At 49.0% G+C, this 14,551-nt stretch overlaps 26 non-coding genes across 26 annotated transcripts; all 26 read left to right on the top strand.

The window, feature by feature from the left end:
- The first annotated feature begins 46 nt into the window (after positions 1 to 46).
- LOC142374746 (5S ribosomal RNA) lies at positions 47 to 165 on the top strand. The gene has a single exon (XR_012768794.1). It is a non-coding gene; the product is annotated as a 5S ribosomal RNA (ribosomal RNA).
- Positions 166 to 761: 596 nt separating this feature from the next.
- On the top strand, positions 762 to 874 carry LOC142371144 (U5 spliceosomal RNA). Its single transcript, XR_012767974.1, has one exon. It is a non-coding gene; the product is annotated as a U5 spliceosomal RNA (small nuclear RNA).
- A 302-nt stretch (positions 875 to 1,176) lies between these two features.
- Positions 1,177 to 1,367, top strand: LOC142369288 (U2 spliceosomal RNA). Its single transcript, XR_012767567.1, has one exon. It is a non-coding gene; the product is annotated as a U2 spliceosomal RNA (small nuclear RNA).
- A 364-nt stretch (positions 1,368 to 1,731) lies between these two features.
- Positions 1,732 to 1,850, top strand: LOC142374742 (5S ribosomal RNA). Its single transcript, XR_012768791.1, has one exon. It is a non-coding gene; the product is annotated as a 5S ribosomal RNA (ribosomal RNA).
- A 596-nt stretch (positions 1,851 to 2,446) lies between these two features.
- Positions 2,447 to 2,559, top strand: LOC142371130 (U5 spliceosomal RNA). Its single transcript, XR_012767972.1, has one exon. It is a non-coding gene; the product is annotated as a U5 spliceosomal RNA (small nuclear RNA).
- Positions 2,560 to 2,861: 302 nt separating this feature from the next.
- On the top strand, positions 2,862 to 3,052 carry LOC142369280 (U2 spliceosomal RNA). Its single transcript, XR_012767564.1, has one exon. It is a non-coding gene; the product is annotated as a U2 spliceosomal RNA (small nuclear RNA).
- Positions 3,053 to 3,416: 364 nt separating this feature from the next.
- On the top strand, positions 3,417 to 3,535 carry LOC142374738 (5S ribosomal RNA). Its single transcript, XR_012768789.1, has one exon. It is a non-coding gene; the product is annotated as a 5S ribosomal RNA (ribosomal RNA).
- A 596-nt stretch (positions 3,536 to 4,131) lies between these two features.
- LOC142371124 (U5 spliceosomal RNA) lies at positions 4,132 to 4,244 on the top strand. Its single transcript, XR_012767971.1, has one exon. It is a non-coding gene; the product is annotated as a U5 spliceosomal RNA (small nuclear RNA).
- A 302-nt stretch (positions 4,245 to 4,546) lies between these two features.
- On the top strand, positions 4,547 to 4,737 carry LOC142369273 (U2 spliceosomal RNA). The gene has a single exon (XR_012767562.1). It is a non-coding gene; the product is annotated as a U2 spliceosomal RNA (small nuclear RNA).
- Positions 4,738 to 5,101: 364 nt separating this feature from the next.
- On the top strand, positions 5,102 to 5,220 carry LOC142374732 (5S ribosomal RNA). Its single transcript, XR_012768788.1, has one exon. It is a non-coding gene; the product is annotated as a 5S ribosomal RNA (ribosomal RNA).
- Positions 5,221 to 5,816: 596 nt separating this feature from the next.
- On the top strand, positions 5,817 to 5,929 carry LOC142371120 (U5 spliceosomal RNA). Its single transcript, XR_012767969.1, has one exon. It is a non-coding gene; the product is annotated as a U5 spliceosomal RNA (small nuclear RNA).
- A 302-nt stretch (positions 5,930 to 6,231) lies between these two features.
- LOC142369267 (U2 spliceosomal RNA) lies at positions 6,232 to 6,422 on the top strand. Its single transcript, XR_012767559.1, has one exon. It is a non-coding gene; the product is annotated as a U2 spliceosomal RNA (small nuclear RNA).
- Positions 6,423 to 6,786: 364 nt separating this feature from the next.
- LOC142374728 (5S ribosomal RNA) lies at positions 6,787 to 6,905 on the top strand. Its single transcript, XR_012768787.1, has one exon. It is a non-coding gene; the product is annotated as a 5S ribosomal RNA (ribosomal RNA).
- Positions 6,906 to 7,501: 596 nt separating this feature from the next.
- LOC142371113 (U5 spliceosomal RNA) lies at positions 7,502 to 7,614 on the top strand. The gene has a single exon (XR_012767968.1). It is a non-coding gene; the product is annotated as a U5 spliceosomal RNA (small nuclear RNA).
- Positions 7,615 to 7,916: 302 nt separating this feature from the next.
- Positions 7,917 to 8,107, top strand: LOC142369262 (U2 spliceosomal RNA). The gene has a single exon (XR_012767558.1). It is a non-coding gene; the product is annotated as a U2 spliceosomal RNA (small nuclear RNA).
- A 364-nt stretch (positions 8,108 to 8,471) lies between these two features.
- Positions 8,472 to 8,590, top strand: LOC142374721 (5S ribosomal RNA). Its single transcript, XR_012768786.1, has one exon. It is a non-coding gene; the product is annotated as a 5S ribosomal RNA (ribosomal RNA).
- Positions 8,591 to 9,186: 596 nt separating this feature from the next.
- Positions 9,187 to 9,299, top strand: LOC142371106 (U5 spliceosomal RNA). Its single transcript, XR_012767967.1, has one exon. It is a non-coding gene; the product is annotated as a U5 spliceosomal RNA (small nuclear RNA).
- Positions 9,300 to 9,601: 302 nt separating this feature from the next.
- On the top strand, positions 9,602 to 9,792 carry LOC142369257 (U2 spliceosomal RNA). The gene has a single exon (XR_012767556.1). It is a non-coding gene; the product is annotated as a U2 spliceosomal RNA (small nuclear RNA).
- A 364-nt stretch (positions 9,793 to 10,156) lies between these two features.
- LOC142374718 (5S ribosomal RNA) lies at positions 10,157 to 10,275 on the top strand. The gene has a single exon (XR_012768784.1). It is a non-coding gene; the product is annotated as a 5S ribosomal RNA (ribosomal RNA).
- Positions 10,276 to 10,871: 596 nt separating this feature from the next.
- LOC142371093 (U5 spliceosomal RNA) lies at positions 10,872 to 10,984 on the top strand. The gene has a single exon (XR_012767964.1). It is a non-coding gene; the product is annotated as a U5 spliceosomal RNA (small nuclear RNA).
- A 302-nt stretch (positions 10,985 to 11,286) lies between these two features.
- Positions 11,287 to 11,477, top strand: LOC142369253 (U2 spliceosomal RNA). Its single transcript, XR_012767555.1, has one exon. It is a non-coding gene; the product is annotated as a U2 spliceosomal RNA (small nuclear RNA).
- Positions 11,478 to 11,841: 364 nt separating this feature from the next.
- Positions 11,842 to 11,960, top strand: LOC142374711 (5S ribosomal RNA). The gene has a single exon (XR_012768783.1). It is a non-coding gene; the product is annotated as a 5S ribosomal RNA (ribosomal RNA).
- Positions 11,961 to 12,556: 596 nt separating this feature from the next.
- LOC142371088 (U5 spliceosomal RNA) lies at positions 12,557 to 12,669 on the top strand. Its single transcript, XR_012767963.1, has one exon. It is a non-coding gene; the product is annotated as a U5 spliceosomal RNA (small nuclear RNA).
- Positions 12,670 to 12,971: 302 nt separating this feature from the next.
- Positions 12,972 to 13,162, top strand: LOC142369248 (U2 spliceosomal RNA). Its single transcript, XR_012767554.1, has one exon. It is a non-coding gene; the product is annotated as a U2 spliceosomal RNA (small nuclear RNA).
- Positions 13,163 to 13,526: 364 nt separating this feature from the next.
- LOC142374699 (5S ribosomal RNA) lies at positions 13,527 to 13,645 on the top strand. The gene has a single exon (XR_012768781.1). It is a non-coding gene; the product is annotated as a 5S ribosomal RNA (ribosomal RNA).
- Positions 13,646 to 14,241: 596 nt separating this feature from the next.
- Positions 14,242 to 14,354, top strand: LOC142371084 (U5 spliceosomal RNA). Its single transcript, XR_012767961.1, has one exon. It is a non-coding gene; the product is annotated as a U5 spliceosomal RNA (small nuclear RNA).
- Positions 14,355 to 14,551: the final 197 nt, after the last annotated feature.

Raw genomic sequence — 14,551 nt, 5'->3', positions numbered from 1 at the left:
TATGGTTCCAGCACCTATATAACACATATTTGTCACAGGGACTGTGGCTTACGGCCACACCGCCCTGAACACGCCCGATCTCGTCCGATCTCGGAAGCCAAGCAGGGTCGGGCCTGGTTAGTACTTGGATGGGAGACCGCTTGGGAATACCAGGTGCTGTAAGCATTTTTCTCTCTGCATGTCTTTTGTTGAAACATCTGATGATCACCCTGTGATCCATCTTGCTGATCCTGGATCTGCTGAGATGTCCCAGGTCATGGTTGCCTTTGATCCTCATACATTTAACTTTGTCCTGACAAAGGAGCAGTTCCAAAAAGTCAAACAGGGACTGCCTTTGCATTTGACGCAGTCAAACTGCATGCGCCTGGAGAAGCCAAAAGGCTTACAGCACCTGGTATTCGCAGGCGGTCTCCCATCCAAGTACTAACCAGGCCCGACTCTGCTTAGCTTCTGAGATAAAACTCTGGCTTTTAGTCTGCGAAAAGAGAGTGAAAGTGAACTCCACTTTGAGATGGCTCTGGGATTGGGCCAACTGGGAGAATTGCTTGAAAAAAACCTCTACACCAAATGAGCGGTCAGAACAAAGCCTCAAGACCCCTAGTCTTTTGCACAGAGTAAAAGACAAAGCAGCCACTGAATAGGGCCCGATTGTTCCTACCTGGTCGGCCGAGGAGCAAGTGTCTCAACCAAGCAAAGCTCACCATGGGGAAGGTGGCTATGCCAACTGGCCTGATGCACTGCTCCCGCAGTGTCAAATACTCGTACTCTGGTTTCTCTTCATAACGTACAAGTCTTTCGCCTTTTACTAAAGACTTCCGTGGAGAGCAACATTAATGAGTTGTTTCTATTTTTGGAAGGCTTTACCTTTGCGGGTGAAGCCCATTCTGTCTGTGCAAAGGAAATCTTCTTGCTGTGCCGAGTGACTTCTCGGAGTAGAGTCACCCTATGTGTTGAGACCGTGCCCATGTTCAAAGCTGGAGGCGCTAAATTGTTGTTTGAATGGTGCTCAGTGGAGCGGGCGGGAGTGCAAAGTTGTACCATCTGAAACGGCTGAAGAGTGCTCACTGCAGCGGGTGGGCGGAGGTGCAAAGTGACGCTTTGTAGGCGAAAAAAGAGCACCGCCACAAGTGCGCATTGTGCCAGGAAGGGCCCTCGGACGTGAAACAGTGGAGGGTTATCGCTTCTCGGCCTTTTGGCTAAGATCAAGTGTAGTATCTGTTCTTATCAGTTTAATATCTGATACGTCCTCTATATGAGGACTACATATTAAATGGATTTTTAGGCACAGGGGTTGAAAAAGGGGCTTGCTCCGTTCACTCCACGCATCGACCCGGTACTGCGGTGCCGCCGGGAACGGTGCACTCTTCCCAACTCTTGTGAAATAACAAAACCAGCGGTACTGGGTGGTAGTTTCAGGGAGCCGTTGTATTCTGACTTCTAACATAGAACTATAATGTTTAGAAAAGACGCAGCTTATGAGCATGTCGTGGGATTGAGCTTCCCTGGTTTCTCTGTATGACCATGAACACAAAACAACACACAGGGAACAGAGGAGCTTGACAGACACACACTAAGTTATCTGAGAGTCCCATTTTCAGCTGCAGAGAACAATCACATCAGGGAAGTCGATGTGCAGGCTCAACATCAGCCTCTCAAGCCGACTCTCTGGTAAAATAGGGGAAACGTATGGTTCCAGCACCTATATAACACATATTTGTCACAGGGACTGTGGCTTACGGCCACACCGCCCTGAACACGCCCGATCTCGTCCGATCTCGGAAGCCAAGCAGGGTCGGGCCTGGTTAGTACTTGGATGGGAGACCGCTTGGGAATACCAGGTGCTGTAAGCATTTTTCTCTCTGCATGTCTTTTGTTGAAACATCTGATGATCACCCTGTGATCCATCTTGCTGATCCTGGATCTGCTGAGATGTCCCAGGTCATGGTTGCCTTTGATCCTCATACATTTAACTTTGTCCTGACAAAGGAGCAGTTCCAAAAAGTCAAACAGGGACTGCCTTTGCATTTGACGCAGTCAAACTGCATGCGCCTGGAGAAGCCAAAAGGCTTACAGCACCTGGTATTCGCAGGCGGTCTCCCATCCAAGTACTAACCAGGCCCGACTCTGCTTAGCTTCTGAGATAAAACTCTGGCTTTTAGTCTGCGAAAAGAGAGTGAAAGTGAACTCCACTTTGAGATGGCTCTGGGATTGGGCCAACTGGGAGAATTGCTTGAAAAAAACCTCTACACCAAATGAGCGGTCAGAACAAAGCCTCAAGACCCCTAGTCTTTTGCACAGAGTAAAAGACAAAGCAGCCACTGAATAGGGCCCGATTGTTCCTACCTGGTCGGCCGAGGAGCAAGTGTCTCAACCAAGCAAAGCTCACCATGGGGAAGGTGGCTATGCCAACTGGCCTGATGCACTGCTCCCGCAGTGTCAAATACTCGTACTCTGGTTTCTCTTCATAACGTACAAGTCTTTCGCCTTTTACTAAAGACTTCCGTGGAGAGCAACATTAATGAGTTGTTTCTATTTTTGGAAGGCTTTACCTTTGCGGGTGAAGCCCATTCTGTCTGTGCAAAGGAAATCTTCTTGCTGTGCCGAGTGACTTCTCGGAGTAGAGTCACCCTATGTGTTGAGACCGTGCCCATGTTCAAAGCTGGAGGCGCTAAATTGTTGTTTGAATGGTGCTCAGTGGAGCGGGCGGGAGTGCAAAGTTGTACCATCTGAAACGGCTGAAGAGTGCTCACTGCAGCGGGTGGGCGGAGGTGCAAAGTGACGCTTTGTAGGCGAAAAAAGAGCACCGCCACAAGTGCGCATTGTGCCAGGAAGGGCCCTCGGACGTGAAACAGTGGAGGGTTATCGCTTCTCGGCCTTTTGGCTAAGATCAAGTGTAGTATCTGTTCTTATCAGTTTAATATCTGATACGTCCTCTATATGAGGACTACATATTAAATGGATTTTTAGGCACAGGGGTTGAAAAAGGGGCTTGCTCCGTTCACTCCACGCATCGACCCGGTACTGCGGTGCCGCCGGGAACGGTGCACTCTTCCCAACTCTTGTGAAATAACAAAACCAGCGGTACTGGGTGGTAGTTTCAGGGAGCCGTTGTATTCTGACTTCTAACATAGAACTATAATGTTTAGAAAAGACGCAGCTTATGAGCATGTCGTGGGATTGAGCTTCCCTGGTTTCTCTGTATGACCATGAACACAAAACAACACACAGGGAACAGAGGAGCTTGACAGACACACACTAAGTTATCTGAGAGTCCCATTTTCAGCTGCAGAGAACAATCACATCAGGGAAGTCGATGTGCAGGCTCAACATCAGCCTCTCAAGCCGACTCTCTGGTAAAATAGGGGAAACGTATGGTTCCAGCACCTATATAACACATATTTGTCACAGGGACTGTGGCTTACGGCCACACCGCCCTGAACACGCCCGATCTCGTCCGATCTCGGAAGCCAAGCAGGGTCGGGCCTGGTTAGTACTTGGATGGGAGACCGCTTGGGAATACCAGGTGCTGTAAGCATTTTTCTCTCTGCATGTCTTTTGTTGAAACATCTGATGATCACCCTGTGATCCATCTTGCTGATCCTGGATCTGCTGAGATGTCCCAGGTCATGGTTGCCTTTGATCCTCATACATTTAACTTTGTCCTGACAAAGGAGCAGTTCCAAAAAGTCAAACAGGGACTGCCTTTGCATTTGACGCAGTCAAACTGCATGCGCCTGGAGAAGCCAAAAGGCTTACAGCACCTGGTATTCGCAGGCGGTCTCCCATCCAAGTACTAACCAGGCCCGACTCTGCTTAGCTTCTGAGATAAAACTCTGGCTTTTAGTCTGCGAAAAGAGAGTGAAAGTGAACTCCACTTTGAGATGGCTCTGGGATTGGGCCAACTGGGAGAATTGCTTGAAAAAAACCTCTACACCAAATGAGCGGTCAGAACAAAGCCTCAAGACCCCTAGTCTTTTGCACAGAGTAAAAGACAAAGCAGCCACTGAATAGGGCCCGATTGTTCCTACCTGGTCGGCCGAGGAGCAAGTGTCTCAACCAAGCAAAGCTCACCATGGGGAAGGTGGCTATGCCAACTGGCCTGATGCACTGCTCCCGCAGTGTCAAATACTCGTACTCTGGTTTCTCTTCATAACGTACAAGTCTTTCGCCTTTTACTAAAGACTTCCGTGGAGAGCAACATTAATGAGTTGTTTCTATTTTTGGAAGGCTTTACCTTTGCGGGTGAAGCCCATTCTGTCTGTGCAAAGGAAATCTTCTTGCTGTGCCGAGTGACTTCTCGGAGTAGAGTCACCCTATGTGTTGAGACCGTGCCCATGTTCAAAGCTGGAGGCGCTAAATTGTTGTTTGAATGGTGCTCAGTGGAGCGGGCGGGAGTGCAAAGTTGTACCATCTGAAACGGCTGAAGAGTGCTCACTGCAGCGGGTGGGCGGAGGTGCAAAGTGACGCTTTGTAGGCGAAAAAAGAGCACCGCCACAAGTGCGCATTGTGCCAGGAAGGGCCCTCGGACGTGAAACAGTGGAGGGTTATCGCTTCTCGGCCTTTTGGCTAAGATCAAGTGTAGTATCTGTTCTTATCAGTTTAATATCTGATACGTCCTCTATATGAGGACTACATATTAAATGGATTTTTAGGCACAGGGGTTGAAAAAGGGGCTTGCTCCGTTCACTCCACGCATCGACCCGGTACTGCGGTGCCGCCGGGAACGGTGCACTCTTCCCAACTCTTGTGAAATAACAAAACCAGCGGTACTGGGTGGTAGTTTCAGGGAGCCGTTGTATTCTGACTTCTAACATAGAACTATAATGTTTAGAAAAGACGCAGCTTATGAGCATGTCGTGGGATTGAGCTTCCCTGGTTTCTCTGTATGACCATGAACACAAAACAACACACAGGGAACAGAGGAGCTTGACAGACACACACTAAGTTATCTGAGAGTCCCATTTTCAGCTGCAGAGAACAATCACATCAGGGAAGTCGATGTGCAGGCTCAACATCAGCCTCTCAAGCCGACTCTCTGGTAAAATAGGGGAAACGTATGGTTCCAGCACCTATATAACACATATTTGTCACAGGGACTGTGGCTTACGGCCACACCGCCCTGAACACGCCCGATCTCGTCCGATCTCGGAAGCCAAGCAGGGTCGGGCCTGGTTAGTACTTGGATGGGAGACCGCTTGGGAATACCAGGTGCTGTAAGCATTTTTCTCTCTGCATGTCTTTTGTTGAAACATCTGATGATCACCCTGTGATCCATCTTGCTGATCCTGGATCTGCTGAGATGTCCCAGGTCATGGTTGCCTTTGATCCTCATACATTTAACTTTGTCCTGACAAAGGAGCAGTTCCAAAAAGTCAAACAGGGACTGCCTTTGCATTTGACGCAGTCAAACTGCATGCGCCTGGAGAAGCCAAAAGGCTTACAGCACCTGGTATTCGCAGGCGGTCTCCCATCCAAGTACTAACCAGGCCCGACTCTGCTTAGCTTCTGAGATAAAACTCTGGCTTTTAGTCTGCGAAAAGAGAGTGAAAGTGAACTCCACTTTGAGATGGCTCTGGGATTGGGCCAACTGGGAGAATTGCTTGAAAAAAACCTCTACACCAAATGAGCGGTCAGAACAAAGCCTCAAGACCCCTAGTCTTTTGCACAGAGTAAAAGACAAAGCAGCCACTGAATAGGGCCCGATTGTTCCTACCTGGTCGGCCGAGGAGCAAGTGTCTCAACCAAGCAAAGCTCACCATGGGGAAGGTGGCTATGCCAACTGGCCTGATGCACTGCTCCCGCAGTGTCAAATACTCGTACTCTGGTTTCTCTTCATAACGTACAAGTCTTTCGCCTTTTACTAAAGACTTCCGTGGAGAGCAACATTAATGAGTTGTTTCTATTTTTGGAAGGCTTTACCTTTGCGGGTGAAGCCCATTCTGTCTGTGCAAAGGAAATCTTCTTGCTGTGCCGAGTGACTTCTCGGAGTAGAGTCACCCTATGTGTTGAGACCGTGCCCATGTTCAAAGCTGGAGGCGCTAAATTGTTGTTTGAATGGTGCTCAGTGGAGCGGGCGGGAGTGCAAAGTTGTACCATCTGAAACGGCTGAAGAGTGCTCACTGCAGCGGGTGGGCGGAGGTGCAAAGTGACGCTTTGTAGGCGAAAAAAGAGCACCGCCACAAGTGCGCATTGTGCCAGGAAGGGCCCTCGGACGTGAAACAGTGGAGGGTTATCGCTTCTCGGCCTTTTGGCTAAGATCAAGTGTAGTATCTGTTCTTATCAGTTTAATATCTGATACGTCCTCTATATGAGGACTACATATTAAATGGATTTTTAGGCACAGGGGTTGAAAAAGGGGCTTGCTCCGTTCACTCCACGCATCGACCCGGTACTGCGGTGCCGCCGGGAACGGTGCACTCTTCCCAACTCTTGTGAAATAACAAAACCAGCGGTACTGGGTGGTAGTTTCAGGGAGCCGTTGTATTCTGACTTCTAACATAGAACTATAATGTTTAGAAAAGACGCAGCTTATGAGCATGTCGTGGGATTGAGCTTCCCTGGTTTCTCTGTATGACCATGAACACAAAACAACACACAGGGAACAGAGGAGCTTGACAGACACACACTAAGTTATCTGAGAGTCCCATTTTCAGCTGCAGAGAACAATCACATCAGGGAAGTCGATGTGCAGGCTCAACATCAGCCTCTCAAGCCGACTCTCTGGTAAAATAGGGGAAACGTATGGTTCCAGCACCTATATAACACATATTTGTCACAGGGACTGTGGCTTACGGCCACACCGCCCTGAACACGCCCGATCTCGTCCGATCTCGGAAGCCAAGCAGGGTCGGGCCTGGTTAGTACTTGGATGGGAGACCGCTTGGGAATACCAGGTGCTGTAAGCATTTTTCTCTCTGCATGTCTTTTGTTGAAACATCTGATGATCACCCTGTGATCCATCTTGCTGATCCTGGATCTGCTGAGATGTCCCAGGTCATGGTTGCCTTTGATCCTCATACATTTAACTTTGTCCTGACAAAGGAGCAGTTCCAAAAAGTCAAACAGGGACTGCCTTTGCATTTGACGCAGTCAAACTGCATGCGCCTGGAGAAGCCAAAAGGCTTACAGCACCTGGTATTCGCAGGCGGTCTCCCATCCAAGTACTAACCAGGCCCGACTCTGCTTAGCTTCTGAGATAAAACTCTGGCTTTTAGTCTGCGAAAAGAGAGTGAAAGTGAACTCCACTTTGAGATGGCTCTGGGATTGGGCCAACTGGGAGAATTGCTTGAAAAAAACCTCTACACCAAATGAGCGGTCAGAACAAAGCCTCAAGACCCCTAGTCTTTTGCACAGAGTAAAAGACAAAGCAGCCACTGAATAGGGCCCGATTGTTCCTACCTGGTCGGCCGAGGAGCAAGTGTCTCAACCAAGCAAAGCTCACCATGGGGAAGGTGGCTATGCCAACTGGCCTGATGCACTGCTCCCGCAGTGTCAAATACTCGTACTCTGGTTTCTCTTCATAACGTACAAGTCTTTCGCCTTTTACTAAAGACTTCCGTGGAGAGCAACATTAATGAGTTGTTTCTATTTTTGGAAGGCTTTACCTTTGCGGGTGAAGCCCATTCTGTCTGTGCAAAGGAAATCTTCTTGCTGTGCCGAGTGACTTCTCGGAGTAGAGTCACCCTATGTGTTGAGACCGTGCCCATGTTCAAAGCTGGAGGCGCTAAATTGTTGTTTGAATGGTGCTCAGTGGAGCGGGCGGGAGTGCAAAGTTGTACCATCTGAAACGGCTGAAGAGTGCTCACTGCAGCGGGTGGGCGGAGGTGCAAAGTGACGCTTTGTAGGCGAAAAAAGAGCACCGCCACAAGTGCGCATTGTGCCAGGAAGGGCCCTCGGACGTGAAACAGTGGAGGGTTATCGCTTCTCGGCCTTTTGGCTAAGATCAAGTGTAGTATCTGTTCTTATCAGTTTAATATCTGATACGTCCTCTATATGAGGACTACATATTAAATGGATTTTTAGGCACAGGGGTTGAAAAAGGGGCTTGCTCCGTTCACTCCACGCATCGACCCGGTACTGCGGTGCCGCCGGGAACGGTGCACTCTTCCCAACTCTTGTGAAATAACAAAACCAGCGGTACTGGGTGGTAGTTTCAGGGAGCCGTTGTATTCTGACTTCTAACATAGAACTATAATGTTTAGAAAAGACGCAGCTTATGAGCATGTCGTGGGATTGAGCTTCCCTGGTTTCTCTGTATGACCATGAACACAAAACAACACACAGGGAACAGAGGAGCTTGACAGACACACACTAAGTTATCTGAGAGTCCCATTTTCAGCTGCAGAGAACAATCACATCAGGGAAGTCGATGTGCAGGCTCAACATCAGCCTCTCAAGCCGACTCTCTGGTAAAATAGGGGAAACGTATGGTTCCAGCACCTATATAACACATATTTGTCACAGGGACTGTGGCTTACGGCCACACCGCCCTGAACACGCCCGATCTCGTCCGATCTCGGAAGCCAAGCAGGGTCGGGCCTGGTTAGTACTTGGATGGGAGACCGCTTGGGAATACCAGGTGCTGTAAGCATTTTTCTCTCTGCATGTCTTTTGTTGAAACATCTGATGATCACCCTGTGATCCATCTTGCTGATCCTGGATCTGCTGAGATGTCCCAGGTCATGGTTGCCTTTGATCCTCATACATTTAACTTTGTCCTGACAAAGGAGCAGTTCCAAAAAGTCAAACAGGGACTGCCTTTGCATTTGACGCAGTCAAACTGCATGCGCCTGGAGAAGCCAAAAGGCTTACAGCACCTGGTATTCGCAGGCGGTCTCCCATCCAAGTACTAACCAGGCCCGACTCTGCTTAGCTTCTGAGATAAAACTCTGGCTTTTAGTCTGCGAAAAGAGAGTGAAAGTGAACTCCACTTTGAGATGGCTCTGGGATTGGGCCAACTGGGAGAATTGCTTGAAAAAAACCTCTACACCAAATGAGCGGTCAGAACAAAGCCTCAAGACCCCTAGTCTTTTGCACAGAGTAAAAGACAAAGCAGCCACTGAATAGGGCCCGATTGTTCCTACCTGGTCGGCCGAGGAGCAAGTGTCTCAACCAAGCAAAGCTCACCATGGGGAAGGTGGCTATGCCAACTGGCCTGATGCACTGCTCCCGCAGTGTCAAATACTCGTACTCTGGTTTCTCTTCATAACGTACAAGTCTTTCGCCTTTTACTAAAGACTTCCGTGGAGAGCAACATTAATGAGTTGTTTCTATTTTTGGAAGGCTTTACCTTTGCGGGTGAAGCCCATTCTGTCTGTGCAAAGGAAATCTTCTTGCTGTGCCGAGTGACTTCTCGGAGTAGAGTCACCCTATGTGTTGAGACCGTGCCCATGTTCAAAGCTGGAGGCGCTAAATTGTTGTTTGAATGGTGCTCAGTGGAGCGGGCGGGAGTGCAAAGTTGTACCATCTGAAACGGCTGAAGAGTGCTCACTGCAGCGGGTGGGCGGAGGTGCAAAGTGACGCTTTGTAGGCGAAAAAAGAGCACCGCCACAAGTGCGCATTGTGCCAGGAAGGGCCCTCGGACGTGAAACAGTGGAGGGTTATCGCTTCTCGGCCTTTTGGCTAAGATCAAGTGTAGTATCTGTTCTTATCAGTTTAATATCTGATACGTCCTCTATATGAGGACTACATATTAAATGGATTTTTAGGCACAGGGGTTGAAAAAGGGGCTTGCTCCGTTCACTCCACGCATCGACCCGGTACTGCGGTGCCGCCGGGAACGGTGCACTCTTCCCAACTCTTGTGAAATAACAAAACCAGCGGTACTGGGTGGTAGTTTCAGGGAGCCGTTGTATTCTGACTTCTAACATAGAACTATAATGTTTAGAAAAGACGCAGCTTATGAGCATGTCGTGGGATTGAGCTTCCCTGGTTTCTCTGTATGACCATGAACACAAAACAACACACAGGGAACAGAGGAGCTTGACAGACACACACTAAGTTATCTGAGAGTCCCATTTTCAGCTGCAGAGAACAATCACATCAGGGAAGTCGATGTGCAGGCTCAACATCAGCCTCTCAAGCCGACTCTCTGGTAAAATAGGGGAAACGTATGGTTCCAGCACCTATATAACACATATTTGTCACAGGGACTGTGGCTTACGGCCACACCGCCCTGAACACGCCCGATCTCGTCCGATCTCGGAAGCCAAGCAGGGTCGGGCCTGGTTAGTACTTGGATGGGAGACCGCTTGGGAATACCAGGTGCTGTAAGCATTTTTCTCTCTGCATGTCTTTTGTTGAAACATCTGATGATCACCCTGTGATCCATCTTGCTGATCCTGGATCTGCTGAGATGTCCCAGGTCATGGTTGCCTTTGATCCTCATACATTTAACTTTGTCCTGACAAAGGAGCAGTTCCAAAAAGTCAAACAGGGACTGCCTTTGCATTTGACGCAGTCAAACTGCATGCGCCTGGAGAAGCCAAAAGGCTTACAGCACCTGGTATTCGCAGGCGGTCTCCCATCCAAGTACTAACCAGGCCCGACTCTGCTTAGCTTCTGAGATAAAACTCTGGCTTTTAGTCTGCGAAAAGAGAGTGAAAGTGAACTCCACTTTGAGATGGCTCTGGGATTGGGCCAACTGGGAGAATTGCTTGAAAAAAACCTCTACACCAAATGAGCGGTCAGAACAAAGCCTCAAGACCCCTAGTCTTTTGCACAGAGTAAAAGACAAAGCAGCCACTGAATAGGGCCCGATTGTTCCTACCTGGTCGGCCGAGGAGCAAGTGTCTCAACCAAGCAAAGCTCACCATGGGGAAGGTGGCTATGCCAACTGGCCTGATGCACTGCTCCCGCAGTGTCAAATACTCGTACTCTGGTTTCTCTTCATAACGTACAAGTCTTTCGCCTTTTACTAAAGACTTCCGTGGAGAGCAACATTAATGAGTTGTTTCTATTTTTGGAAGGCTTTACCTTTGCGGGTGAAGCCCATTCTGTCTGTGCAAAGGAAATCTTCTTGCTGTGCCGAGTGACTTCTCGGAGTAGAGTCACCCTATGTGTTGAGACCGTGCCCATGTTCAAAGCTGGAGGCGCTAAATTGTTGTTTGAATGGTGCTCAGTGGAGCGGGCGGGAGTGCAAAGTTGTACCATCTGAAACGGCTGAAGAGTGCTCACTGCAGCGGGTGGGCGGAGGTGCAAAGTGACGCTTTGTAGGCGAAAAAAGAGCACCGCCACAAGTGCGCATTGTGCCAGGAAGGGCCCTCGGACGTGAAACAGTGGAGGGTTATCGCTTCTCGGCCTTTTGGCTAAGATCAAGTGTAGTATCTGTTCTTATCAGTTTAATATCTGATACGTCCTCTATATGAGGACTACATATTAAATGGATTTTTAGGCACAGGGGTTGAAAAAGGGGCTTGCTCCGTTCACTCCACGCATCGACCCGGTACTGCGGTGCCGCCGGGAACGGTGCACTCTTCCCAACTCTTGTGAAATAACAAAACCAGCGGTACTGGGTGGTAGTTTCAGGGAGCCGTTGTATTCTGACTTCTAACATAGAACTATAATGTTTAGAAAAGACGCAGCTTATGAGCATGTCGTGGGATTGAGCTTCCCTGGTTTCTCTGTATGACCATGAACACAAAACAACACACAGGGAACAGAGGAGCTTGACAGACACACACTAAGTTATCTGAGAGTCCCATTTTCAGCTGCAGAGAACAATCACATCAGGGAAGTCGATGTGCAGGCTCAACATCAGCCTCTCAAGCCGACTCTCTGGTAAAATAGGGGAAACGTATGGTTCCAGCACCTATATAACACATATTTGTCACAGGGACTGTGGCTTACGGCCACACCGCCCTGAACACGCCCGATCTCGTCCGATCTCGGAAGCCAAGCAGGGTCGGGCCTGGTTAGTACTTGGATGGGAGACCGCTTGGGAATACCAGGTGCTGTAAGCATTTTTCTCTCTGCATGTCTTTTGTTGAAACATCTGATGATCACCCTGTGATCCATCTTGCTGATCCTGGATCTGCTGAGATGTCCCAGGTCATGGTTGCCTTTGATCCTCATACATTTAACTTTGTCCTGACAAAGGAGCAGTTCCAAAAAGTCAAACAGGGACTGCCTTTGCATTTGACGCAGTCAAACTGCATGCGCCTGGAGAAGCCAAAAGGCTTACAGCACCTGGTATTCGCAGGCGGTCTCCCATCCAAGTACTAACCAGGCCCGACTCTGCTTAGCTTCTGAGATAAAACTCTGGCTTTTAGTCTGCGAAAAGAGAGTGAAAGTGAACTCCACTTTGAGATGGCTCTGGGATTGGGCCAACTGGGAGAATTGCTTGAAAAAAACCTCTACACCAAATGAGCGGTCAGAACAAAGCCTCAAGACCCCTAGTCTTTTGCACAGAGTAAAAGACAAAGCAGCCACTGAATAGGGCCCGATTGTTCCTACCTGGTCGGCCGAGGAGCAAGTGTCTCAACCAAGCAAAGCTCACCATGGGGAAGGTGGCTATGCCAACTGGCCTGATGCACTGCTCCCGCAGTGTCAAATACTCGTACTCTGGTTTCTCTTCATAACGTACAAGTCTTTCGCCTTTTACTAAAGACTTCCGTGGAGAGCAACATTAATGAGTTGTTTCTATTTTTGGAAGGCTTTACCTTTGCGGGTGAAGCCCATTCTGTCTGTGCAAAGGAAATCTTCTTGCTGTGCCGAGTGACTTCTCGGAGTAGAGTCACCCTATGTGTTGAGACCGTGCCCATGTTCAAAGCTGGAGGCGCTAAATTGTTGTTTGAATGGTGCTCAGTGGAGCGGGCGGGAGTGCAAAGTTGTACCATCTGAAACGGCTGAAGAGTGCTCACTGCAGCGGGTGGGCGGAGGTGCAAAGTGACGCTTTGTAGGCGAAAAAAGAGCACCGCCACAAGTGCGCATTGTGCCAGGAAGGGCCCTCGGACGTGAAACAGTGGAGGGTTATCGCTTCTCGGCCTTTTGGCTAAGATCAAGTGTAGTATCTGTTCTTATCAGTTTAATATCTGATACGTCCTCTATATGAGGACTACATATTAAATGGATTTTTAGGCACAGGGGTTGAAAAAGGGGCTTGCTCCGTTCACTCCACGCATCGACCCGGTACTGCGGTGCCGCCGGGAACGGTGCACTCTTCCCAACTCTTGTGAAATAACAAAACCAGCGGTACTGGGTGGTAGTTTCAGGGAGCCGTTGTATTCTGACTTCTAACATAGAACTATAATGTTTAGAAAAGACGCAGCTTATGAGCATGTCGTGGGATTGAGCTTCCCTGGTTTCTCTGTATGACCATGAACACAAAACAACACACAGGGAACAGAGGAGCTTGACAGACACACACTAAGTTATCTGAGAGTCCCATTTTCAGCTGCAGAGAACAATCACATCAGGGAAGTCGATGTGCAGGCTCAACATCAGCCTCTCAAGCCGACTCTCTGGTAAAATAGGGGAAACGTATGGTTCCAGCACCTATATAACACATATTTGTCACAGGGACTGTGGCTTACGGCCACACCGCCCTGAACACGCCCGATCTCGTCCGATCTCGGAAGCCAAGCAGGGTCGGGCCTGGTTAGTACTTGGATGGGAGACCGCTTGGGAATACCAGGTGCTGTAAGCATTTTTCTCTCTGCATGTCTTTTGTTGAAACATCTGATGATCACCCTGTGATCCATCTTGCTGATCCTGGATCTGCTGAGATGTCCCAGGTCATGGTTGCCTTTGATCCTCATACATTTAACTTTGTCCTGACAAAGGAGCAGTTCCAAAAAGTCAAACAGGGACTGCCTTTGCATTTGACGCAGTCAAACTGCATGCGCCTGGAGAAGCCAAAAGGCTTACAGCACCTGGTATTCGCAGGCGGTCTCCCATCCAAGTACTAACCAGGCCCGACTCTGCTTAGCTTCTGAGATAAAACTCTGGCTTTTAGTCTGCGAAAAGAGAGTGAAAGTGAACTCCACTTTGAGATGGCTCTGGGATTGGGCCAACTGGGAGAATTGCTTGAAAAAAACCTCTACACCAAATGAGCGGTCAGAACAAAGCCTCAAGACCCCTAGTCTTTTGCACAGAGTAAAAGACAAAGCAGCCACTGAATAGGGCCCGATTGTTCCTACCTGGTCGGCCGAGGAGCAAGTGTCTCAACCAAGCAAAGCTCACCATGGGGAAGGTGGCTATGCCAACTGGCCTGATGCACTGCTCCCGCAGTGTCAAATACTCGTACTCTGGTTTCTCTTCATAACGTACAAGTCTTTCGCCTTTTACTAAAGACTTCCGTGGAGAGCAACATTAATGAGTTGTTTCTATTTTTGGAAGGCTTTACCTTTGCGGGTGAAGCCCATTCTGTCTGTGCAAAGGAAATCTTCTTGCTGTGCCGAGTGACTTCTCGGAGTAGAGTCACCCTATGTGTTGAGACCGTGCCCATGTTCAAAGCTGGAGGCGCTAAATTGTTGTTTGAATGGTGCTCAGTGGAGCGGGCGGGAGTGCAAAGTTGTACCATCTGAAACGGCTGAAGAGTGCTCACTGCAGC

This window comes from Odontesthes bonariensis, chromosome 2 (genome assembly GCF_027942865.1).
Source record: "Odontesthes bonariensis isolate fOdoBon6 chromosome 2, fOdoBon6.hap1, whole genome shotgun sequence".
Lineage (NCBI taxonomy): Eukaryota > Metazoa > Chordata > Actinopteri > Atheriniformes > Atherinopsidae > Odontesthes > Odontesthes bonariensis.
This window is presented reverse-complemented; position numbering and strand designations above follow the sequence as displayed.